The sequence below is a fragment of the Eschrichtius robustus genome, chromosome 13 (assembly GCF_028021215.1).
Source record: "Eschrichtius robustus isolate mEscRob2 chromosome 13, mEscRob2.pri, whole genome shotgun sequence".
In the NCBI taxonomy this organism is placed as follows: domain Eukaryota; kingdom Metazoa; phylum Chordata; class Mammalia; order Artiodactyla; family Eschrichtiidae; genus Eschrichtius; species Eschrichtius robustus.
The window spans coordinates 96,693,809-96,719,669 of NC_090836.1; the positions used below are offsets into that span (position 1 = coordinate 96,693,809).

The window sequence follows — 25,861 nt, forward strand, 5'->3', positions numbered from 1 at the left end:
GGGCGGGACACAGGACGGTACTCCAGGGTCCCAGGCAGTTACCCCAGGTGGGCTGTCATGTCAGCCCCGCACTTCCTGGTGGCAACAAATTAATGGTTTCATGCTGGATGGTAACCCAGATGTTATGGGAAGAGCTGTTGTTAGGGATCTCCTGGCAAGTTCACAAAAGGGACCAATGCTGGCCGGGGGCTAGAACCGCTCTCAAAAAGCAAAGCCATTCTGTCAGAAGCACCCGGAACTGCTCTTGGGAGGGCTGGCCACTCCTGCATCCGCGGGCTTCCGAGACCCACAGCCCTGACGGAAGTGCCTTTCACTGCTGCCACCTGTTGACAGGTTGGGCACGCCGTCCTGGGGTCACGGAGTCTCCTGGCAACAGAGGCCCTGGAAAACTAACCTGCAATGGACCAGGGGACCAACCAACCACTGATGCAAACAGATGCAAAGGTGAGAGTAGAGAGAGCCCAGGCCGGGGCTCAAGTCTCAGCTCCACCCCAACCAGCTGTGTGCCTGCACGGGCTCACTGGGCCCAGAGGGTCCCCACTGCCTGACCCAGAAAATGGCCAAACCCCCAAACCCAACCATCTCAGCCTGAACCCTGAGGTCAGTCCAGATGACCTCTCCCAGTGCCTTCCCAGTCTGAGCTGATATTCTCAGCCAAAACATTCTGACACCAACCGGAGGTTTCCCTGGGCCTTCCCGGGGTGCACCATGACCCCGCAATGAAGAAGAGGTTCTTTGCCCACCATCTCCCCCTCCCCACCCTTCTGCCCCCATCTGAGCCATGTCTGCTCCTAGCTGTAAGTTATTACCCCAGGAGAGCCCTCTATATTGCTATTTTCCTATAAAAATAAATGATCTCTAACACACCAACCAAGAGAAGACTCTAGATTAAAAACTCAAAACTGGAGACGTCATCTATATAAAGAAACTCAAAACTGGAGAAGGTGTCTATATAAAGACTGGTGGTGCTTTGAAAAAGAGACACAGTGACAAGTCTAAGAATAGCTCCTGTAAGTATGGTTGCAAAACTGAAAACCAGTGCCAGAAATATTTCCAGAAAAAGAAGATTTGGGTTGTAAATCATCATCTTTGTCTGTCATCCCAAATTAAATGAACAAACACAAGGAAATGGGAGGGGGGGCTTCAGGAAGTACAAATACTCCCCAATCTTCTCCTTCTGAGCAAGGGCCGGGTGTGTCAAAGGCTGTTTTGTCCTCTACTAACGGCAGCGTTGAGAGGGCCCTGTACAGACTCCCCAGAGGGGAGACCGCTGAGCTCTGACCCCACCACAGGTAACCCTCCAGGGCATATATGCAGCTTGTGGGAGCTAATGAAGGCTCCGCACCGTTTCTTGCTGGGACTCTGCTTCCTCACACTCAAGTGCCCTCCTTATGTAGGTCATCTGGTTCCCAAGAAGTCTACTCAAGAGAGGGCAGGTGACTTGCCCCCAAATTAGACGCTGGACTTAAACCCAGGTCCTATAACACATTTTAGGTGCCTACTGTCTACCAACCCGGGCCGTGGATGAGCTGCCCTCGGGCTCCAGAGCCCCCTTCCAGGACAGGGGTCACGGCCGTCTCACCAGGGCCCTGACTTCTTCTTGCAGGAAGGGGAGGGAGGTACTTCCCAGGAGGGGAAGCCACAACCTGGGCGAGCACTCCAGCGGCCCGACCCACGCTGGCCACGTTTCGTACTGGGGCCCTGTGATATACAAACCATTTACTTCACTCTCGGGCGCCCCTCGCTGTTTGCAAACCATTTTCCCCAACATGATCTCATGCTTTCTCTCACAGCAATTCTGAAGTAAGTAACACTATCTACATCTTAGAGATGAGAAAAATGATGTGAAACTGGGTTTTACAGCTTCCTGGGGTAGCACAAAATGACTTGAGGGTTTTCATAATAACCCCCCAAAATACTTCAGGCAATGTTCTGACTTACAGATGCAGGGTCTCCGGCACCCAGAGAGGCAGGTGAAGGCAGCTCCTGGAAGGCTGTCTCCCAGAGTTCACCCTGTTCCCAGGACCCCAGGCAGCTCACGGGACTAGACCCCACAAACTTCACAGAGTGTGGGTGCTGGTGGCAGAGGATGTACACTGGGGTCCCATCCTTTCACACTCGGGACGGGCACCTACCTGGAAAGGACCTCTGCCTGCCCGGGTCCCACAGGTGAGCAGGACACTGGCCCAGTGGAGCCCCGGACCTGGGAGAAGTGGGAGTTTGCTCCCCAGGGAAAAGGCCCCCCCCCACCCCCCGGCTGCCTTTCTTCAATGCGGCACACACATGCCAGAATGGGGGGATACATGGATGCAGCTCAGAACCCCAGATGCTCTGGCAGGTCCCCTGTATTTTCTTAATCGACTGAACGTTAAACTTCTGCCAGGGTCAGGCAGAGAGCCTGAGGGGAGACACTGGAGCCATCTTTCCAACAAACACGTCCGGAGGCCTCTGGATGCTGTGCTGGGCATGGAAGACCCGGCCTCGGCCTCAAGGACTCACGGCTCCTCTACACGCCTGCTCGATGCAACAGGGGTACCCAGAGGCCTTACCCCACCGCACTGCACAAGGGTGAGTGCCGAGCACCCAGGGAACCCCGAGGAAGCACCGACTGCCTCGGCCAAGGCCGGGGAGAGGGGTGGGGAAGGCTTTGAAGCGGCAGGGACTTTGGGGCAGAGTCTCTACGGAGCGTAACCAAGCTCCAGCTGTGAAGTCACCGAGCCGAGTTCCTGCCAGACTCCACCGCCTGCTGGCTTGACTTCATCTCTCAGAGCTTCAGTTGTTTCATCTATAATATTTGAGGGTAACGACGTCATTGTCGGGGGAGTGTTCCACTTTACACAAGCCCATTAGTAAATGGAGACAGAACGCGACCAAAAAATGACCATTTTGCAACTCCTAACACAAGTAATGGGCATAGATACAGATCATCAGTGGATGATGAAACCACTAAGTGAGAGGCTGAAGGGGAACTTGATAAGGGATGGAACAGGCAGCACCCTCCAAACCCACAGTCAAGGTCAACATCACTAAAGAGGGGCAGCCAGAAGTGTTGAGCCCCCCAGTGAGGTGCACAGGCAGCACACAGCACCAACTAGGAAGGACCCTCACCCCAAAAGTGAACTGGAATCAAAACAAGTCGCTAGAACTAACCACCAGTATCCGGGAAATACAGAGGGTAGCAAAACAGATGATCACCAGGAAGTAGCAGCCAAAGCCAGACCACGGGACGGTCTATAGGACAAATGACCTGGTTTCTCCCAGGAATTAGTGGCTTATAAACAAAGGTGGCTGAGGGGCTGTTATAGAACAAGAGCCAGGGAGACATTACAACTAAACGCAATGTCTACTAGACCTTGCTGGGTCCTGATGCGAACAAACCAATGATTAAAAGAAGACATCTTTGAAATACACAGCGCACAGGAATTCTTGCCAATTTTGTTAGGCGCATGGTGGGTATGTAAAAATAAAAGTCCTTATCAATGGAGGAAGAATTAACTTTTTAATAAATAGTGCTGGAACAATTGGATATGCAGAAGCAAAAAAGAAAAAAGGAAAAGAACCTTAACCTAAACCCTATACCATATACAAAAATTAATTCAAAATGGATCATGGATTTAAATGTAAAGTGTAAGACTACAAAACTTTTAGAAGACACAGGAGAAAATCTTTGAAACCTAGGGCTAGGCGAACTGTTCTTAGACTTGACACCAAAAGCATGACCCTGTAAAAGGAAAAATTGACTGGACTTCACTAAAAGTAATAACTTTCATGCTGTGCCTCTGTGAAGAGGATGAAAAGACAAGCCACATAGGGGAAGAAAATATCTTCCAGCCACATATCCAACACACGACCAGCATCTAGAATACAGAGTATAGGAAGAATGCTCAAACCTCAACAGTAAAAAACAGACAAACAAAAAAAAACCCCAAACAATCCAATCAGAAAATGCGCAAAAGACATGAACAGACATTTCACTCAAGAAGGATCGTGGCCAACACATAAATAGCTGTTCAACGTTAGCAATTAGGGAAATGCAAACTAAAACCACAATGAGATATCACTACCCACATATAAATACGAAATAGTGACATCAAATGCTGGTGAGGATGCAGAGAAACTAGCTCTCACATACGTTCCTGGTGGGAGTATAAAATGGCTGAGCAGCTCTGGAAGAGAGTTTGGCAGTTTCTTGTAAAACTAACATGCACCTACCATACAACCCAGTAATCACTTTTAGACATGTATCCTAGAGATATGATTGTACATGCACCCAAAAACCTATACACAAATGTTCACAACAGCTGTGTTTGTAATCCTCAAACCATGGAAACAGTCCAAATGTCCTTCAACAGGTGAAAGGTTAAACTCTGCTACATCCAGACCATGGAATACTACCCAGCAACAAAAAGGAACAAAGTATTGATACAGGCAACAGTCCAAACAGATCTCAGGGCACTACGTTTAGTGAAAATAGCCAATCTCAAAAGATCACATACCGCCCAATTCCGTTTATATAACATTCTCGAGATGACAGATCTATAAAGATGGAGAACAGATTAGTGGTTGGCGGAGGCAGCAAGGAAAGTGGGCGCACAGATACCCAGAGGGTAACACAGGGAGTTCCCTCCAGGCGGTGAGATACTTTGTATCTTGATAGTGGTGGTGGCTACAGGGGTCTACAGGAGACAAAACTGCATAGAACTACACACACATAAGAACAGTGAAAACTGAATAAGGTCTCTTGTCTAGTTAACAGTACTGTACTAATGTCCATGTCCTGGTTTTGATACTGTCCTAACAGTAATTTGAGATGTCACCATTGGGGGAAGAAAGGTACATGGGACTCTACATACTATTTTTGCCACTTCCTGTGAGCCTATAATTATTTCAAAATTTAAAAGTTTTTAAAGGGTTCTTATCAAGAAGAGATGTACAATGAACTACTTAAGGGCAAAAAAGAACACGACATCTGGGCTTTTGCTCTTTGAAAAGGGGGAGAGGGACAGATGCAACAAGATTGCCAGATGTTGCTAACTGTTGCAGCTGAGTGACTGACAGGTAGAAATGCATTCTATCAATACTATGCGCTCTACTTGTGTTAGACATTTTCCATAATAAAAAGCTTTAGACTGTGGAACGGTAGAATTTTCCACCAAATTTGTAAAGAGATGGGCAGTCACTCAGGAAATTGTATCAGAGATTTACTGGTTATCTTGTAGAAATGCAATCAGAAAGATTTGTCAAACCTAACAACTGAGCTCAACACATCTTTCTTTTACCAAAAAAAAAAAAAAAAGTTCCAATTCCCCATTTTTTCCTATGACCACTGGTTATCAGAGATATGCCTCCCAGGGATGTTTCAAAAACATCTTAAGGCATATTTAATATGTCCCTTCACAGGAAAGGCATGTTATCACAATGAATGAGAAAGGAACTGCTCTTCGAAAGAAACCTCAGTTAGGGCAGAGCTTTCTGGAAAAGTATATGTGAAAATGCTTCTCCTGTTGTAGGATTTTATCACCAAAAACAGTATGTCTGTAACTTACAAAAACGCTCATATCTGAGCTCCTAAAAGCCTACGTAACAGAATTTTCTAATCTGTTTAAAAATTTCCAAAGCATTTGAGTGGGTTTTGGACTCATGTGTTAAGAACTTTAAAATACCTTCCATTTAGTTCACAAGAACATCTGATTGGCATCAGGGAGGATGGAAATGTACTAGCCAAATTTCAACAAATCCTCTGCGTACACAGCGGATGGGATGGAAAAATGAGTAACCCGATTTAGAAAAAAAGCCAATGATGCATTTCCTCTGTGTGCAGCTACATGTCCTGGGAAGGGATCTTTTTCAGGGAGGGCGGCCATTAAAACCAAGCATCTAAACAAACGGCTCTTTCCCAGAGCATCAGAGGACAGTTTCCAAAAATAAGTACATGAAGTCAAAAGGTTTTTGTACCACCAACAAAACTTTTTTTTTTTTTTTAAGTTTTAAAAATGATTACATCTTTAACTCATCCTTTGATTTCTGTTTTTGGTGTAGGTTTTATGATATACATAGTATAACTAACATAATACAAGTATAGAATAACTTCATCACTGTCCATATATTGGGGGTGCATGCCCCCAAAGTTCTATTACTGATAGGGATGTGCGGGTAAAGAAAGTCTAAAGAGTGGTGCTGTAAGCAGTGGGAAAAGCCAGTCGATGACATGGCTCTTAACTTTCTCTGCAATGTCTCTGCCTCTGCCCTCCCGTCGCCCTCAGTCCCAGGCTGAATCAGACCGAAAGCCCCGTCAAGGCCCGGTCCTGCCTCTCTCTCCCAGTGGCTCCACACCCGGGCCCTCACTCACCCGCCTCCCTTGCAATCCTAGGCTCTGAGTCTCGGGGAAACTGAGCTGGAATCTCGGCGCCACCACCCAGCCGGGACTGGATGTCTCCGAATTTGTTTCCTGGGTGCATCGTGCTGTAACCAGGACCCTTGGGCCAAATGAGTTTAGGAATTCAGAGCTTTTCAGACTTTAGGAAGGATTATGGTGCTGTATATGGTGCTTAGGCAGTAACACCCCCAGAGGGGTCTGGGCGGCACCCCAAAATCAAACACACAGTACTTCCACAGAGAAAGGTGAGATATTTTTAAAGACCCTAATTAGTCTCGCATCAATTCAGGTCAGATTTTTGCCACGAAATTAGCTTGCTGCAGACTTAGGAAGAACCTTTGGGATTTCGAGCGTTCTGGATTCCAGAAAGGTGGAGAAGGGACTTGGGCGTGGACCATCCTCCAGAGCTCCGGGGAGGTTGATGCTCAAGGAAGCAGGAATCCAGTGTGGTTTATTTTTTCACTTATTTTCAAAGATGACCTCATCCCACCTCCTGACCTGAAATCCTTTGAGAACATGTGAGGCTCTGAAGGTGGGATGCAGTCCTGACTCCTCTGCAGAGCCCAGGGTCCTGCCAGCTGGGTCCCAGCCTCCCTCCCTAAGTGCTGGCAATACCGGGTCCCTCCACACGTAGCTCTGGCCCCTGTGCCAACGCACCCTCCCCTCTGCCCTGGTCCTCGTGGCGGGTGACAACTTTCACTCACAGGTCATCCTCAACGTCACGGCCTCACCGAGGGCCGGCCCACTCACTCCCGCCCAGCCGCACCGTGCTCGCTCCATGAGGTTTGTTCTGACAGTGTTCCCGTCTCCCCACACCTGAGTCATCTCTCTGTAGGCCTGGCACAGTGCCAGACACACAGCAGGGACCTGGAAGAGAAGAATCAATCAGATGACTGATGAATGTCCGGCATTAAGCCACGTGCTGCACGCTGCCAGCTCTCCGTCACTTGGTCCCCTCCCCACCATCCAGAGCTCAGCTAAGGACCTGGACATTGGCTGGAGGGAGGGATGGGCTGGGTGAGGGCAAAGGATGGAGGTTGAGCCACACCATCTCACACACATCTTCCATTATGGAGAGCCACACCAATGAGGGCAAAGGAACTTGTCCTAAGTGCTCCATCAGGACACAGCCCGGTCCACTGGGTGCGAGCAACAGGAAGGTGAGAATCTGCCAAGATAGACACATTTTTACCAGCTGGCACAATCTAGCAATGTTCTGCCAGAATAAGGAAGCTCCCAATCAAACAGGGCTAGAAGTCTCCTGGGGCAGGAACACTGATCAAGGAACCTCTGAAGGGTGGTCACTCGTCCCTGTCTTCTCCCCAACCAGCCTGCAAGCTTGTGGAGGTCAGAGGTCATGTCTTATGTGTAGCTCTGATCCCCGGCACCGACCTCAGAGCCTGGATGTGGTTAGCACTCAACAGGCTTTGGCTGGATAAGGGGGCAACCGAATGAATGTTTGGGCTTTGCAGCTCCTTCCAACTCTAATAAAACTCTATGACACCCTCCACCAGCCTTGTACCAACTCCCAGGAATGGCATGTTCTCCTGCTCCTCCCCCCCACCCCCAGATCTTTATTCCCACCTGCCTTTGTAGCTATCCCCTTCTACAGCCTATTACAGTTTGCACGTGGCATGTCTTCCCTGGTCTTTACCATAATTGTGATTAGATTTGTTCCCTTAACATCCTGTGAGTGGGGCTCCATGAGGGCAGGGACCAAGTACTGTGATGAAAAAGTACTTGCTGAATGACTGCTTTGGGGATATGCTGACAGACACTCGGCCAGGGGTGTACCCAGAGCAGGCCTGTGGCACTCTTCAGTTGACAAAGCACTCCTGACAGCCGTGTGGAGTAGGTCTTATTGCAGTCAGAACATCCCGGCAGGGGTACCAAGGTCCCCGGAGAGGGCCTCGGGGAGCACCAAGCCGCAAGGTTGGACAGAGTTCACCTTATGGGTGCAGAAAGCCAGGCTTCAGGGGATCAAGGGAACAGGGTCGGGCAGACCCAGCTCCCAAGAAAAGGGAGGAGTGCCAGTTTATGAATGTCCTCTCCACCTCCTATTAGCTGCCAGAAGGGCACTTGAGAGCACAGGATCAGAGTACAGGGAAGTGAGGGGTCTCGAGTAAAATTCAATCAGGCCCTGGCGAGGCCTGATGAACCAAGCCATGCCCTAGCAAACAACACGGAGTGATGCAAACGCTCACGTCCCCTAACACAAGCCCCATCCCGTCCTTCTCTGGGAGGGACGTCTCTGGCTGACTCCCTTTCTGAAGACACCCACCTTTTCCAGAAAAGCTGCAGAGCTCTGTGTAGTCACTAGGCTCAGCCACCTGCCTTGGAATTTAGGTATTTCAGAGAACCTCACCGTCTCACCCAGATTTTATTCTGCCATGTCGCTTCATGCTTGGGAGACACTTTGCTGTTTTGTGTCCCCCACGGATTTCCTGCCTGGAAGGCTGAATAATGGCCTCCCAAAGATGTGCACATCCTAAACCCCTGAACCTGTGAATATTTTACCTTAAATGGCCAAAGGGACCTTGCAGGTGTGATTAAGTAAAGGATCTCGAGATAAAGAGATTATCCCAGATTATCTGAGTAGGCCAGATATTATCACAAGGGTTCTTACAAGAGTGGGAAAGAGAGGCTCTGAAGCTGGAGGAAAGGTCCTGAGCCAAAGAATGCACGTGGCCTCTAGAAGCTGGAAAAGGCAAGGAAACAGATTCTCCCCTTGAGCCTCCGGAAGGAACACGGCCCTGCCAGCGCCTTGATTTTAGCCCCGTGAAATACATTTTAGACTTCTGGCCTCAAAACCAGAAGATAATAAATTTGCATTTTAAGTCACTAAGTTTCTGGCAGTTTGTTACCAGCAGCAGTAGGAAACTAATACACCTAGTTTACAGATGAGGAAACAGAGGCCTGGAGGGCTGAAGTCATTAGCCCACAGAATCCTGGTAAATGGCTCCTCACGCTGCCCGTGCCATCCTGTCTGGTGCCCAGATATCCAAGGGCTGTTGAAGAGCCATGGGCTCTGGAGTCAGACACCTGGACTTGACTTCCAGCTCTGTCACTTACTCGCTCTGCGTCTGCGGGCAAGTTATACAACCTCTCCCTGCTGCAGCTTCCACAGCGGTAAAATGGGCTGCAGCCACACTTAGCTCCGAGGGAGCTGTAGGGAAGAAACAAGTCACTATAAGGAAAGCACTGAGAACAGGGCCCGGCACCTTATGACGTTACCTGTGATGATTTACTCCCGTTTCAATCATTCCATCCTTCAGCCAGGCCGGGAGAGCACACTCCCAACGGTCTCTGAGACCCGGGCCAGTCTTGTCTCTGGTAGCTGGCTCTTTTTTTAAGTCTTCTGAGGTCATAGTTTCATTTATCAGTTTCAGATCCAAAGCCTTTTGAGCTGCGCCCATGAAGTGCTCGCTCGGGCAGTTGCTACACACCCACGGGCCAAACTGGGCTGGCAACACGCTCGCACGCACGTCTCCGGAATATGAACGCAGCCTGGGAGGGGTTTCGGTTCTTTTATTTAAGATACGTGGAGGAATCTCCATCTTCGCAGAGCTCACTAGGCAGCACTTGACCTGAGCACGGTTAACCTGAACTGGCCACTGCTCTCACTTCAGTTGCCTGGGGATGACGGGCCCTCCGGTCTCCGGGGGCTGTTTGTTCTGTGGACTTCTGGGTGGCTGCCTTTTGGGGGAGGCTGACCCACATCAGAGCAGGTCAGCAACCCACAGCCTGGCCCTTCTCCAGAGGAGATTAGAGGGAAAGAGCAGCCAGGGGCTGGGCGGTGCTGCCTGGTTAACCTTTGGAAAAAGGATCACATGCCCTCACGAGGGGGCAGGGTCCCATCTCTCAGTTCCACTCCCCTTCGATCAACACGGACAAGCTGAGGCCACGCTAGTGGTTCCACATCTGTCCCTGTTCTCCTGGGGTCAAGTTCTCACGAATCTCTCAACAGGAAAGAAAAACCATCCAATCATGTATCTGTCCTTCACTTGGTGTTGGGGGCAGGGGGTAGGTGCAGAAATAAAAGAGAACAACAAAGTAATCCAAAATCCTTCAGCAAAGACTTACTTAATTCAGCCTTGTAATTAAGTCTTTTTTTTTTTCAGTACATACCAGGCCAAATTTTGATCCTTACAGTTTTCTCTCAAACTGAGAACGGATGGGCCAGTGCTCGGTCTCTCTAGCTAGACTCTGTGTCCCTCTAATGAGACCACCTTTTCATCCAGCTAAACCCCACCCAGCCCTAAGCAAACAGGTCCCCTTTGGATGCGGAACCCTGAACAGTCCCGCTGGCCCTTGGGTGCAGGCTGTCTAAACTGAGACCCCTGAACCTGCCCTGACCCCTGGGACCCCTTTGGCAAGAAGCCCAGCTCCAAGGGCACAAATAGAGGCACAGATGTAGAGAACAAACGTATGGACACCAAGGGGGGAAGTGGTGGGGGGGTGGGGGTGGTGTGATGAATTGGGCAACTGGGGTTGACATGTATACACTGATATGTATAAAATGGATAACTAAGAAGAACCTGCTGTATAAAAAATAAAATAAAATTAAAAAAAAAAAAAAAAAAAAGCAGCAGCCCAGCTCCAGCCCAGTGAGAAATCCTAGCCTGAACTTCATTCATGCCAACACGTACTGAGTTGGGTGAGTCAGTGTTCCACCCCAGGTGCACACCCCACAGGAGTCCATGTGTGCCACACAGACAAGAACAAGAAACTTCATTGCAGGCCTGTTTATAACAGAAAAAGCCTGGACACAACCCAAATGCCTATCCTCAGAACGAATAGTGATGGCTGAACCTTGAACAACAATGGGTCAGGGGCGCCGACCCTCAAAAATCCACGCATAACTTATAGTCAGCCCTTTGTATCTGCGGTTCCACATCCTCGGATTCAACCAACCGTGGATCATGTAGCACAGTATGTATTTCTTGAAAAGAAGCCATGTATAAGTGGACCCACACAGTTCAAAGCCATGCTGTTCAAGGGTCAGCTGTATATTTAAACAGCGTGGACTTCCATGGCACAGTGAGCAAGGACTGCTCTACACAACCTGGGTGACTCTCACTACAGGTTCTCCTATAGGATTCTATTTGCAAGAAGGTCAAAAACAGTCAGTAGTGATGAGGTGTGAACAGTGGTTACCTCAGAGGTTCGTGACCTGGAGGAGGCCCCAGGGAGCCCCCAGGGAGAGGCTGGGAATGTTCCACAGCTTGATCTGGACAGTGGTTTACACGGGTATTTACAGAGGTAAAAATCCATCGCACTGTTCATCTAGTTGTGTGTTTTACTGGAGTAGGTTAATAAACATACACTTTCAAGCACCTTCTATATGCTAAGTCCAAAGGGTATCTCCAGCAAGACTCTAACTGCTTAAGAGCTTACAGTCCAGTGGGGAAGAAAATACGCTCAAATAACAATATAAGACTGCCCGTGGCCAGTGGGGCAGTTAATGAGAGCGGGCCAAGGGATCAGTATTACTCATGAGTCAGGGGAAGTGGGAGAATAAACTGATCAAATGCAGGAGTTTTGGAGGCAGCCAGACCTCTGTCCAAATCTTATTTCTAACTGTGTGACCTGGACAAGATGTTCGCTCTGCTTCTTCATGCTATGGGGGAACCACAGCTGAACCACAGCACTTCATGGGTCCTTGTGAGGGTGAGGGAAAGAATGCACACAAAGCACTGGGGCATAAGACTTGTTATTCCTGTTGCAGGGTGGGCCCGCCCTGTGCCAGGCACCACGGTTCACAGATGTGAAACGGGCCCCACCCCCCATGGCTCCCGATCCCACCACGAAGAGAGCAGCCCCCATTCACCCACTCGGCAAACATCTAACAAAACAGGGGCTGTGATGTGGACTTTGCCCTAAAGGAGCCCACAGCCCAGTGGGGAATCAGACACCTAGGACACAATGTAAAAGGCTTAAGTGCCAGTGGAGAGGAACAGATAAAGAAGCAGGGGAGGTCAGAGGGCTGAAAGAGTTGGAAACTGAGCTGGGCCTTGAGAGGCAAAGAGGATTTGGGCACGTGGAGACTGCTAGAGAGGGAAAGGCAAGCAGACAGAGAGAACAGCATGAGCAAAGGCACGGAGGTGGGAAGGCGAGGAGGCACGTGGAGAAAAGAGCGACCAGTCAAGTGTGGCTCAACAAGGGACCCAGTAAACAGGGCCTGGGACAGGGTCTTTATTTATGTGTCAGTGGGGAAGCCCCTGAAGGTTTCAGGGGAAATAAGCATATCAGAGCAGGGATTTAAATGACAAGCCAGACAACAGTGGTGATTCAGAGGGGCCAGAGGGAGGTGGTTACATTTCTCCAGGGCTGGGGCCAGGGGTCGGATTTCCCAAGAAACACCTGGTCCCCTTCGTGAGACCCAAGCTTATATTCTTGATTAGCTGATGGTCAGGGGCCTGAATGAGGATGGCTGGTCCTTGAGGGGGTAGCCTTGACCTGCCTGCATTGGGCAAGAGGGTGAGGATACATTTCTTAAGGTTCTTGTTTATTTAATTGTATTCATTTTAATTTTTTGAAAAAGTCACATATTCACATGCATCGGCACTCAAAGCGTAGGAAGGGTCTCCAGTGAACAGTCTCCCGCCACCAGCCACCATCCCAGGGGCACTGCAATCACCAACTTCGTGTGAATCCTCAGAGACCCTGAGCACATACATAAGCGAATGCACTTTCTGTTTCCCTTCACTTTCACGCAGATGGAGGCACACCAGACATACATCCTGCACCCGCCAGCTGCACAGCAATCTATCTTGGTGATTGTTCTGTATCCGTGCTTGGAGTCTCCATCTTTTTTTTAATGGCTGCACAGTAGTCCATGGTTTGAATGGACCATAATTTGTTCCTGGCCCCTGCTGATGGACTTTCAGGTTGCTTCCAACCTTTTGCTATTAAAAATGAGGCAGCCATGACTAACCTTGCACACGTGGTAACTCATCTGTAGGATAAATTCCTAGAAGTGCAACTGCTGGGTGAAAGACTTCAAGCATCTGTAATTTTGAAAATGTTGCTAGAGAGGCAGGATACATCTTAATTGCTCATCCAAAAAATAAGCCTAATTATTGGGGAAAATACTGACAACATGTAGTTCCAAGGATGCCCAGATGAAGACACAGTAGAGACAGAGAGAGCACTGGGTCGGGAGATGGCTCTGGACCCAAATCAGCCCCAACTCTCCCAGTGTCCTGGTCCATGGACTCGCATTTCCTCACCTGTGAGAGAAGGGCCAGACCCGCTCAGCCCCTCGGCCGTTCCCAGGACAGGCTCTGGTGCCCTGGTGCCAGGGCAGGGGGAAGTGTGGAAGATGACTGGAGTTACCACGACACCCGGCCCTAATTGGTGTCCCTGGGCAAAGGCGCCAGGGGAGGAGCAGGCAGGCCACGGAGCGTGCACCAGAAGCAGGTCTGGCGGGGACAGGTGGGAGTGCAGAGCCCGAGACGGTGGGGTGCTTCCAGTCTAGCTATCCTGAACGAGTGACAAGCACCTCTGGCCACTTCCCCTGCGTGAGCTGTAGGGACACCACAGCCATGCGAGACACACTCAGGCTCCACGACATTTACTGCTGTGTCTATCACGGACCTGCTACGTAACAGCAATGGCCACCTAAACCTCACTCATCAAGCTGTGGCTGGCAGAGGATGGAGGTGGGTCTCTGGATACCTAGTGTCCTCCCTGTGAGTGAGGACAGCTGGGTAAACGCAGCGGGCAGGGCAGGGATTCCTCCCACCCTCACGAATCTGGCTCAACTACTGAGAACTGCAAATGGAAGAAATGGTCTTCTGCCCCCAATCAAGTGGGAGACACCTCTTGGCAAAGCAAAGCCAGCATTTGAGAGGCAGAACCGTCGCCAACCTTCCTGTTTCCCAGCCCGTGCTCTGCTCCAACAGACTGGACAGCCAGAATGCCTGTAAATCAAATCATACTTAAATGCACTGAGGTTATCGCTATTAACATTTTTCTAACCACTGCCCAGTGCATCAAGCTTTCTTTGTAAAGCAAGTATGTACTGTTTTGCTAAATCTAGATTTTCATACACCCTATTTGTTTAAAACCTACTGACAAACATGTAGAGATGTACTTCTCTTCCGGGAGGTGAGGCCTTGACGCCAACTGCTCTGGGAGAGCTCACTCCCTCCACTCCTCCACTCACCTGCCTGTACCTGTGCTCCAGGTGGTCCTGCTACCTGGAAAGCCCTCCCCTGCTTCTCCACCTGCCCACCTCCACTGTCCATCAGAGCCCCCAGCTCAACTGCCCTTCCCCCAGGGAGCCTGGGCCCCCGGCCCACCGGCAGGCAGAGCAGACTGTTGTCTCCTGGGGCCCCCACAGCTTCGACCGGCTCCTCTATGAACGCTCTTTCCAAGTCTAAGCAGCAGTTCCACCTGCTGGCCTTCCCAGTGGGAATGCAGGCTCTCTGGGGGCCATGGCTGTGCTGAAGGGGTCACTCAGAGCAGCAAGGGCACAGGATTTGAAATAAAAAACCTGGGTGCTTCCTTCCACAGGATCTTAGGCAAATTCACCCCTCTGAGCCTCAGTCTATCCATCTACAAAGTAGGCGCAATAATTCCAAGGTGCCAGGGCCATTGGGAGGATTAAATGAGATGATATATGTGAAAAGCAATTTGCAAACTGCAAAGCCCTACACCAATTCCAGTGAGGATTAGTAATATTAGTACTAATCGCAGCAAGATCTTGTTTGACCCACCTCCTAGAGTAATGAGAATAAAAACAAAAATAAATAAATAGGACCTAATGAAACTTAAAAGCTTTTGCACAGCAAAAGAAACTATAAACAAGACAAAAAGACAACCCTCAGAATGGGAGAAAATATTTGCAAACGAAGCGACTGACAAAGGATTAATCTCCAAAATATACAAACAGCTCATGCAGCTCAATATCAAAAACAAACAAACAACCCAATCAAAAAATGGGCAAAAGACGTAGACATGTCTCTAAAGAAGACATACAGATGGCCAACAAACACATGAAAAAATGCTCAACATTATTAATTATTAGAGAAATGCAAATCAAAACTACAATGAGATATCACCTCACACCGGTCAGAATGGCCATCATCACAAAACCTACAAACAATAAATGCTGGAGAGAGTGTGGAGAAAAGGGAACCCTCATACATTGTTGGTGGGAATGTAAACTGATACAGCCTCTATGGAGAACAGTACAGAGGTTCCTTAAAAACCTAAAAATAGAACTAACATGTGACCCAGCAATCTCACTACTGGGCATATACCCAGAGAAAAACCATAATTCAAAAAGACATAGACCAGACAAGGGCTTCCCTGGTGGCGCAGTGGTTAAGAATCCGCCTGCCAATGCAGGGGACGTGGGTTCGAGCCCTGGCCCGGGAAGATCCCACATGTCGCGGAGCAACTAAGCCCATGTGCCACAACCACTGAGCCTGCGCTCTAGAGCCCGCGAGCCACAACTACTGAGCCCATGTGCCACAACTACTGAAGCCCGCGTGCCTAGAGCCCGAGCTCCAAAACAAGAGAAGCTACCACAATGAGAAGGCCACGCACCACAACGAAGAGAAGCCCCCACTCGCCAAAACTAGAGAAAGCCTGCGCGCAGCAACGAAGATCCAAACAGCCATAAACAAATAAATTAATTTAAAAAAAAAAAAAGGACATATGCATCCCAATGTTCACTGCAGCACTATTTACAATAGCCAGGACATGGAAGCAACCTAAATGTCCATCAACTGAGGAATGGATAAAGAAGATGTGGTACATATACAATGGAATCTCACTCAGCCATAAAAAGGAACAAAATTGGGTCATCTGTAGAGACGTGGATGGATGGAGAGACTGTCATACAGAGTGAAGTAAGTCAGAAAGAGAAAAACAAATATCATATATTAATGCATATACGTGGAATCTGAAAAAACCGGTACAGATAGTCTTATTTACAAAGCAGAGGACTTCCCTGGTGGCACAGTGGTTAAGAATCTGTTTGCCAATGCAGGGAACATGGGTTCAACTCCTGGTTCGGGAAGATCCCACATGCCGCGGAGCAACTGAGCCCGTGCGCCACAACTACTGAGCCTGCGCTCTAGAGCCCGTGAGCCACAACTACTGAGCCCGTGCGCCTAGAGCCCGGGCTCCACAACAAGAGAAGCCACCGCAATGAGAAGCCCGCGTACTGCAAGGAAGAGTAGCCCCCGCTCGCCGCAACTAGAGAAAGCCCGTGCGCAGCAACGAAGACCCAACAGAGACAAAAATAAATAAAATAAATAAATTTTAAAAAACAAAGCATAAATAGAGACACAGACGTAGAGATCAAATGTATGGATACCAAGGGGGAAGGGGTGGGGTGGGGTGGGATGAATTGGGAGATTAGGATTGACGTATATACATTATTGATACTATGTAAAAAATAGATAACTAATGAGAACCTACTGTATAGCACAGGAAACTCTACTCAACGCTCTGTGGTGACCTAAATGGGAAGGAAATCCAAAAAACAGGGGATATATGTATACGTATGGCTGATTCACTTTGCTGTACAGTAGAAACTAACACAACATTGTAAAGCGACTATACTCCAATAAAAATTTTTAAAAACTAGATTAAAAACAAGAAAAAAAGAGTAACATTAGTACTAAATAGTATGTTAACATTAATATTAATTTCCTCACAACACACATCTGTTCACCAACACCTATCGTTGTGCCTGCAGGCACCCGAAATGACTGCTGATGGAATCCCAGGTTCTCTGTTCATTCCAGGCAGAACTAAAAACACGGCTGCTAGAGATGGAGACCAGGAGCCTCTGCCAGTGGCTACAGCAGCAGCAGCCGTGGGGTTAGCTATTTTTCCCCTGGAGCTTTCCTGTAAGAGGTAACCCAGAGGGCTTTGGGAAACAGCCCCACCCAGCAGAGTGGAGGTGCTCAGCCACCTGCCAACAGGACAGGGCCTCCCTGGGTGCAGGTTGCCCACAGGGGTTGTAGCAGGAGAAAAATAAAGGCACCAAACTCCACACACTTCTCCCAGGGTGGGGAGGCTGTCTTATCTGAAAATCACTTTCAGGGCGGCAGATGTAGTAACTTCCAGAGGTCTCATTCCACCCACTTCGTTGAGGTGAGGGTTGGGGACAGCCATCCTGGGACCACCCGTGGCCTGAAGGTACAGGGTCCTCAGATCGTGGCTCCCGAACAAGGATACTGAAGTCTTCAGGGGGATCACAAAACAGACTGCAGGTTGGAAAACAAGACACACACACACACACACACACACACACACACGCCTTCTCTATCCATCTTCACATGACGGTGAAGACCAGCTCTCCCTCCAAGACAGAAACCAGGCCCTCCTCTTGGGGGCGGGGTGGATTTCAAGGCTTTCTAACCTGGGACCTCATCTGAGCCCTGTGGCAGCCGGGAGGTGGGCAGAGGAGGATGAATAACCCCACCGGAGGGCAAGTGACCCGCCCAAGGTCATCACCAGGTTCTCTGACTCTGTGCAGTGCTCTGCCTGCTCCTCACACCATGGTGCCATCCAGCAGAAAGGGTGGAGACCTCGTCTTTCCTACAGACCTTGAAATAAAGCACCAAGGGGCTCTGTTTTAGAACTTCTCTGATTCTTTCATATCTACGGCTAACTTTCATGTCATGGGTAAACGCCTGCAACTCGGTGTTATGTGAACAATGAGCTAATGCAGGATCATGCCTAGAAGGAAAATATGCCCACTCTTCAACAGTGATTATTTCTTGGTTATTAGAAATTTGGGGTGATTTTTATTCTTATCCTCCAATCTTTTCTGGGTTCCAAATTTACTATAATCAACAAGTACTATTTTCAAAAGCAGAGAACCCCATTGTTTTTCACAGGCTGACACACTGCAAACCTTCCATGAAATACTCATTTTGTTGTGTGTGACTTTTTAAAAACATGGTAGAACTGGAAGTGATGCAGGTTACGAACAAAAGTTTTCTGGGTGGGATCTTCCCTCTCTGGTTTCCGCCCCAGAGGAGAAGGAAAAGGAGGCGACTGTGGGGCTTCCTGCCTCTCAGCCCAGGCCTGAGACCTCCAGACCATTGGACGGAGCCTGTCCTTGAACACATCCAAGGCTGTTTAATGTACCTGTCAGCTCCTGATGTAAGCTCAGTTCTAATAAACAATCCTGTTCTGACCTATCACTTCTCAAGAATAATTCCAGCTTTATCCTGTGTGGTAACGATACTAACCCATCCAACTGTTGGTTTGTTAGGCAAAGCGATTTCAGCACCTACTCTGTGCAAGGCATCGTGCCAGACCCTGAGCCGCCATTAACCCAGGACTGGAAAAACCACCAACCAGACAGAGGCCCCATGTCATCCTCCTAAGTTCTGCCCAAGCATAGGGTTTCAGATGCACTAAAACAGCAGCAAACAGGAATGTGAACAAACGCAGCCTAATTCCAGCGCCGCCCCTCCGAGGACTTCGACAAAGCAGGGGCCTAGCACGAGTCCCTGATGAGAACACTGGCAGCTTAGCTGCACTGCATTAAGGTACCTGCACCACATGCCACTCGGCAGAGGTAGACAAAATGGGTAGGGAACATGAGACAACCCGAAACTTGGGGACCATCCAAATCTTCTCTCCAGGGCCCCTCACACTTTATTTCCCCCCCTTCCTGTCCTCTTTGAGGCCAAGAAGATCACATTCAATTAACATTCACTGAGGGCCTACTACGTGCTGAGCCCCAATGCCAAACAATTTTGCAGACAAAGAACTCAGACCTTTGCTTTGCACATGCTGTTCCCTCTGCCTGGAACCTGCTTCCTTATACATGGTGACAGCGTAAATGTCACCTGGTCAGAGAAGTGCCTGCCCAGGCGGGAATGCCTCAATGTTCCCTCAGAGCACCCATGACAACTGGAATGGCTCTCCCCAGCTGGACTCAGCTCCCTGCACTGGCACACAGGCATGCAACACCTCTTTCTTGAATAAATTAAACAGCCTGTAAGGTAACAATAAAAGCCAGTGTTTACTGAGCACGTACCATGTACAGCCAAATGCTGTGCTGAGCTCCATGCAGACATCAGAGCGTTACAGCCATATGATGGCTGCACTGTTATTACTCCTCTTTTACAAATGAAGGAAATTGCATCATCTCCCGCCATTCTTAAAGAATGGGAATCAGAACCTGGTAAGCAACTTGTCCAAGGCCACAGAGCTAATAAGAAAGCCGCAGCTCCCAATTCTTTCTCCAGAAGGCTCAGCTTACCTCCCTCTCTCCCCGGTGCCCAAAGGGGTGCTTCTTTCTCCTGTGCTCCCAGTGACCATTCTTGTCCCCTTCCTGAATTCTCAGCCTCCTCTCCCCAGGCACCCAATTCAGAAGTTTTCCCCGATTCCTCCCCTCACGTCCTACACCCATGGGCTCCCACAGCCAAAGTGGACCCCCCTCAGCTGTGTTTCAGCAGCCATCCTGTGCAAAGACCCCTAGTCTTTCAGCCCTGTAGGGAGGGACAAACTGGGGCGCTCAGCTGGCCGCTCAACACCCAGCAAAGCAGGCGGGGAGGGCAGGCATCCCCTCAGTGAACCCACACATGAGATCTGGCAGTTAAGCCTGGCTCTCCGCGCCCCACTTCCCACTATGTCCCCACCCCCCTTTGCCTGTATTTATAGCACTGATGAGCATGGGGGCCTGGAGGATGGAAGATGGGGGAAAGGAGCCGCCCACTCGGTCCAGATCCACAGTGTGAGAGGTCAGCGAGGACCTGCCAGACCCGGGAGAGCCAGGAAGAACCCGGTTCCAGTTCAGGGAGCCACCCCACCGCCAGCCACGGAGGCCAGGGTAGAGCCACCATTACAGCAGCGAGCTCCAGAGGCCTGTCCTGAGTCACACAGGGCTGTCAGGACCAGAAGCTGCTGGAAGAACAGAAGCGAAACGCAACAGGGACCAAAAAGGATGCCAGTGACCCGAGGGAAAGCAAAGGAGGGAAAGGCCCAGTCTCCTTGGAGTTACCTGCAGGAATGAAGAAAGGAGACACGGGCATACTGTCCTGGAACACGCGGCTGAGGCTGTCGCTTCCTTTTTGAAAACTTCAGGGCTCCCTGTTGACCACACTGGGGTCAAGCTCAAACTCCTTAGTGGGGCCTTCAAAGGTCTTCACGCCCTGGGCCCACCGTAGCCATGTCTGGGTGAGGTATTTCAGGCCTCCGCACCTCTGCCCACGGGGGCTTCCTCTGCCTAGAATGCCCTCTCCCTCCACAGGCAGAGCACTCCCCGTCCGTCCTTCAAGGTGCAGGAGGTTTCGACGATGCCGGGCACACCCCAGGGTTAGTGGGGGAAGAGCGTGGGCTCCAAGGTCAGCTCCACCGCCCACCGCGGCTTTACCCTCCTAGGCTGCCTCCTCTGCAAAACGTGAAGGTAACTGTTCCCACCTCACTGTGGTGGGAGGATGAAACTCAGTCGTTCATGAAAGCACTTTGAACTGTGCCTGGCACACAGTAAGTGCTTAATAAACGAGCTGTTGTTCCTATTGTCCTCCGGCCCCACTGGGGCCCTCTGTTTCCACCACAAGCAGAGCACTCTCTGTCGCATATCTGTTACACGGTGGACAGCCTCAGCCAACCACAGCCTCTTAAAAAACACAACCCACGACTCAGCACGGTGCTGGGCACACAGTAGGTCTTCAGCAAGTGCTCACTGCCTGTGAAGGTCCGGTGGTAGACCCTCCCACCAGAGTTCTCCCAAGGCCCGGCAGCTGGCCTTCCACAACTCTCACACCAAATCCCCAGTCTCAAGGCCCAGCAGAGTGAGAAGGGTATTCACAGTTACTTGGTTTCAAAACAATAAAGGACCGTACTCTGCCTTCCCACTCCAGGGAATTCACAGGGAGAAATGAGCACAGGAGGGACTGGAAATAGCATGGAGCCCCTCTTGGGGAAGAGAGCTCGGCTGGCCCGCCAGAAACCAGGAGCAAAACCTCAAAGGCAGAGGAGGAGAAAACAGCCTCCAGACAGAAGCCCGAGCTCCACGGAACTCGGCCAACACCAGTGAACTAGGACAAGATCACTTGCACCCATTCTGCCCTGAAGCTCTTCTTCCCACCCACTTGGAGGCCTTTAGAAGGGGCTCCTGGTGTAACCCACTACCACATGGGAGCAACTTAAAACACATCCAGAATCCCAAAGGCTGCACAAAGGAGCCAGGCTGCCTGTGGCCAGTTCTTGGGGGGAATTGATGGTGACTTCTCCACGCACACTGGCTATAGGGGTCTTGTGTCTGGACTGGGGTCACTGTCTATGTCCATCTCCCCAGCAGACTGGAAGCCCTTAGAGGCCGGGCACCAGGTCCCATTCATCTTTAGACCCCTGTGCCCCTAGCATAGTGCCTGGCATGTAGTAGATGCTCATAAGTTACAAGGCAGCAACACCTGGCAGCAAGAGAGGTCCTGGTTCATGGACGACTCCATCCAGGCCTGCCACATACATGGACAAGGAGTCATGCGCTCCCTCTGGGTCTCAGTTTCCTCATTTGTAAAGAGGGATAACAAACAGTTCTGTACACGCACAGCCTCCGAGAGAATTAACTGGGGAAATATACGTGGAAAGCACCAAAGCATCAGAGGAATGCTAGCTAGCCATCCTTCCAGTTTCAGCTCAGCTCCCCTCGCCCCCTCCATGCCATGTTGGAACCTTTTCTGCCTGCCACGTTCCCCCTCCCCCAGCGCTGAACCCACTCTGCATTCCCTCTATTGTTTTATATTTTTCACATCATTGTGACTACTTGATTCTAAGTCTGATTCCCCGACCGGCCTGAGAGGTCCTGGATCCCAGGGGCATCATGTGTTTCTGTTCAAAGCCTGACAAAATGGGCACACAGACCTGACCGCTGGGGCCTTCCCACCCCACGGTCCCAGCTCTGATACACACGGCACCCTCCGGCAAGAGGTCCCGATGTGCAGAGCCTAGGGGGCCCACCAAGCATGCTGAAAAGGAAGGGAGATAGGAAGGGACGCTGCACACATAACCTGTGCAAGAGTCACACCTCTGAGACCTGCGCCGCCTCTGCAGGTGCGTGAGCTTGTTTGCCTGGCTGCCTCCACAGCACAAGGGCCTCCAGGGCACAGATTGCTGCTTCTTTCCTTACATAAAGCACCCGGCAGTCAGATAAATAATACATGACGTTCTCCTCACACGCAGGTATCAGACGTGCAAACACCTGCTTTGCCCCACAGTGCCCTGGGTGTGGGTGTGTGCGTGTGTGTGGGTGTGTAATGTCTGGCCTTGCACAACCCCAGAGGGGATACGGGTTGGGAACAGATACGCCCACCTCTCAACCCCATCTCCTTGCCTTGGCCTGGAGTCAACTAGCACTAGACCCAAGCAGTGTGCCCGGAGAGGAAATGTCTGGGATGGATGCACACACCCTAAGCCAGTCTCTGTGGTCCTTTTCCAAGCACATATCCTTGGAGCCCCAGGTTCCTGCCGGTGCCCCTCCAAACTGCTGACCTGTATGCAACGCGTGTACACCTTCATGCACGCATCCCCAGAGGCCTCGCCAGGCTAGCCACCAGCCCAGATCACAGCTACCCGCACAGGGCAAGGCTGACTCCCCCACTCACTCGGCTGTGCCAGGCACCAGCACACCCACCGGACGCACACCATCCCACTTGCAAAGGGCCTGTCCATCCGCTTCCCCTCTCTCCCGGCCACCCCCACGGGCAGGTCCGATTACACTCCAGGCGCGGGCCCCGCCACGCTGGCGAGGAGGGGGCAGCGCACACCCACGGGCGGCCCGCGACCTCGCAAGGCGGGGAGAGAGCGCAAGGCGAGACGGGCGGGGCCGCAGACGCCCCCTCCCTCCCCGCCAGGCCGGCCACCTTCATCCGCTCCCCGCCCGGGGACCCGCGGCCAATGCGACCCGCGGGGCGCCCCCCGAGCGGGCCTCTCCAGACGGGACAGCCCCGCCGCCCCCGGAAGCCCTCGGCCGCCCCCCTCGGGGCCTCCAGCGCAGGGCCGGTGGGTAGGGTACCTCAGGAGCCCATGGCGGCGCGTGTGCGGGCGACGCGCGGCAGCCGGACTGTGAGAGAGAGGCAGGCTGACGGCACCGCAGCCCTACTATCTCCCCGCCGCCGGCTCGTCCCGGGCCCAGCGGAGTGCCGCCGCGGCGCGCCTGCGCACCGAGCGCGCCGCCGGGGAGGGCGGGGCGGCGAAAGCGAGGCTGAGATCACCCTCCCGGCCTTAAAGGAGCCGCCGTCCCAAACCCCCGGTGGTGGGAGCGATCCTGGCTCTCCAGCCGATCGTAAACCAGTCAGGAGTCGCCTCCCCAGCCTCCATCCCACCCCCAACCCTGCCCACCAGTGAGCTTCTTGGGGTGCAGGGACAGAGTCTTGGGCTCCAAGCTCTGTCCCTGGCACTCGCTGGCTGTATGGAGCTCCACCTCTTTTCCTCCATTTGGGCCTGTTTGAAGGTGAAACAACGTCTAGCGGCTATTTGTCGAGTGAAGGATGCATGTGGAATTGTGGAATGAATGTATACTGAGGTGCTGTGTGCAATAACGCGAAATGAAATTGCAAAACAGAGAAAGAGGTTTTTCTTCCCACTCCACCTAGCAGCGCTTCCTTCCTGCCCCACCTCGCTCTAGGTGGCCTAACTAGCAAAATTCTTCAGATATCATTCAAACCGCCTAGCCCATTTCTGTTTGCCAGGTTCACACCCAACTCAGTTTAACTAAAAAACATAAAATCCAATCAAGTTCTGGCTTTGGTGTGTTCAAGATCCCCAGATGTATTTCTATCCCCAGCCCAGGCTCCTCCCCTGAACTGTGTACTCACCCCCTCATACCTGAGGTTCCAATAGGATCTCAAAGTCAACATGCCCACAACAGAACCATTTCCTCTCAAACGCAGAGACCTGCACTCTCACAGCCTCCCCACAAGAACGGTTAGCAGCTCCATCCTTCCAGCCCCTAGCCCAGAACTCCTGGAATCATCCTTGAATCCCTCCTCTCACCCCTTTACGCACTGGAGCAGGAAATTATGTCGGCTGTACCTGCAAAATATGTCTAGACTCTGACCTCTTCCACCCCATCTCCACTGCCACCACCCCATCCACTTTCTGTCCAGGATTATTGCAATATTCTTGTTATGGACTGAATGTTTTTATCCCCCCAAAATTCATATGCTGAAATCCTAACCCCCAATGTGATGGTATTAGGAGCTGGGGCCTTGGGAGGTGATTAGGTCATATGGGTGGAGCCTTCATGAATGGTATTAATGCCCTTAAAAAAGAGACCCCAGAGAACTTTCTAGCCTTCTTTCTGCCATGTGAGAATACAGTAAGAAGTTAGCAGTCTATAACCCAGAAGAGGGCCCTCACCAGAATCTATCACACTAGCAGGCACCCTGATCTCGGACTTCCAGCCTCCAGAACTATGAGAAATAAATGTCTGTTGTTGATAAGCCACCCAATCTATGGTAATTTGTTATAGCAGCCCAAGGTGATCAGGGTTATTGCAACATTTTCCTAACCTGTTTCCCTGTTTCCAGACCTGCCCCGTGTCCCAGTCTACTTCATTGCAGGAGCCAGAGGGATTCTTTTAAAACCTAAGTCAGAACACGGCACTTCTTTGCCCGAAGCCTGCCATTGGCTGTGCATTTCACTCTGAATAAAAGCCAAAGTCCTTACAAATCCCTGCAGAGCTTTGCTTCATCTAACATTCCGTCCACCCAGCGGTGTCTGACCTCATCTCCTCCTCTTGCTTCCCTCCACACTGACCCCTTGCTGTTCCTAGAACAAATGAAGCACGCTTGGCCTCAAATCCTTGGCACTGGCTGTTCCCTCTGCTGGGATTGCTGTTCCCTCAAACACTTGAATGCTCCCCCCTTCACTTTCTTCAAGGGTTTGCTCACGTGTTCCCCACTCAGTAAGGCCTGCCCTAACCACTCTAGTAAACTTGCCAAACCCCTTACATGCAGCCCCGATTCCCCGTTTCCACGCTCTAGTTTTTCCCACATCACTTAATTTCTATCATGACATAGTTTGCCTGTTTTACTGTTTGTCTTCCACCAGTAAAAGGTAAGCGCTACAAGGACAAAGATTTTTGTCCTTTTTGTTTCCTGATATAATCCCAGTACTTAGTACAAGGGTTGGTATAGAGAACATGCTTAAAAACTTTCTGTAGCATGAAGAGTCCTCTAGGAAAAGTCCTTCCCAGCCCCCAGGTAGGAAGTTGCTCAGGGCTTTCCAGCACACAAACAAGGCTTATCATCAACTGCATCATCATCATTTGTTCATGACTTCCCAGCTCTCCCTCCCTACACATGAAAACTCCCCCAGGGCAAAGTCCTTGCCTTAATTTTCACCATATCTTATGCTTAGCATAGAAACCGGACACGATTTGACAGCCAGAGCGGCAGGCCAAACCACACCCTAATTCAAGTTGTTAGCCCCTGTTCATTAAGGGCACTCTGGGTCTCAATTTACAGAGGCCCCAGGCTGACAGGGGCAGGGGCA

At 50.7% G+C, this 25,861-nt stretch overlaps 1 protein-coding gene across 3 annotated transcripts in view; it reads right to left on the reverse strand.

The window, feature by feature from the left end:
* The window catches only part of TMEM184B (transmembrane protein 184B), a 49,042-nt gene extending 25,540 nt beyond the window's left edge, over nt 1–23,502 (reverse strand). For 2 of the 3 annotated variants that reach the window (XM_068560895.1, XM_068560893.1), the window contains exon 1: nt 23,379–23,502. The gene's annotated coding sequence lies outside the window, so the exon portion shown is untranslated. Of the gene's footprint in view, nt 1–7,080; nt 7,244–23,378 lie in introns of all 3 variants that reach the window. The other variant, XM_068560894.1, reaches the window with a different exon arrangement.
* Between the last annotated feature and the right edge of the window lie 2,359 nt (nt 23,503–25,861).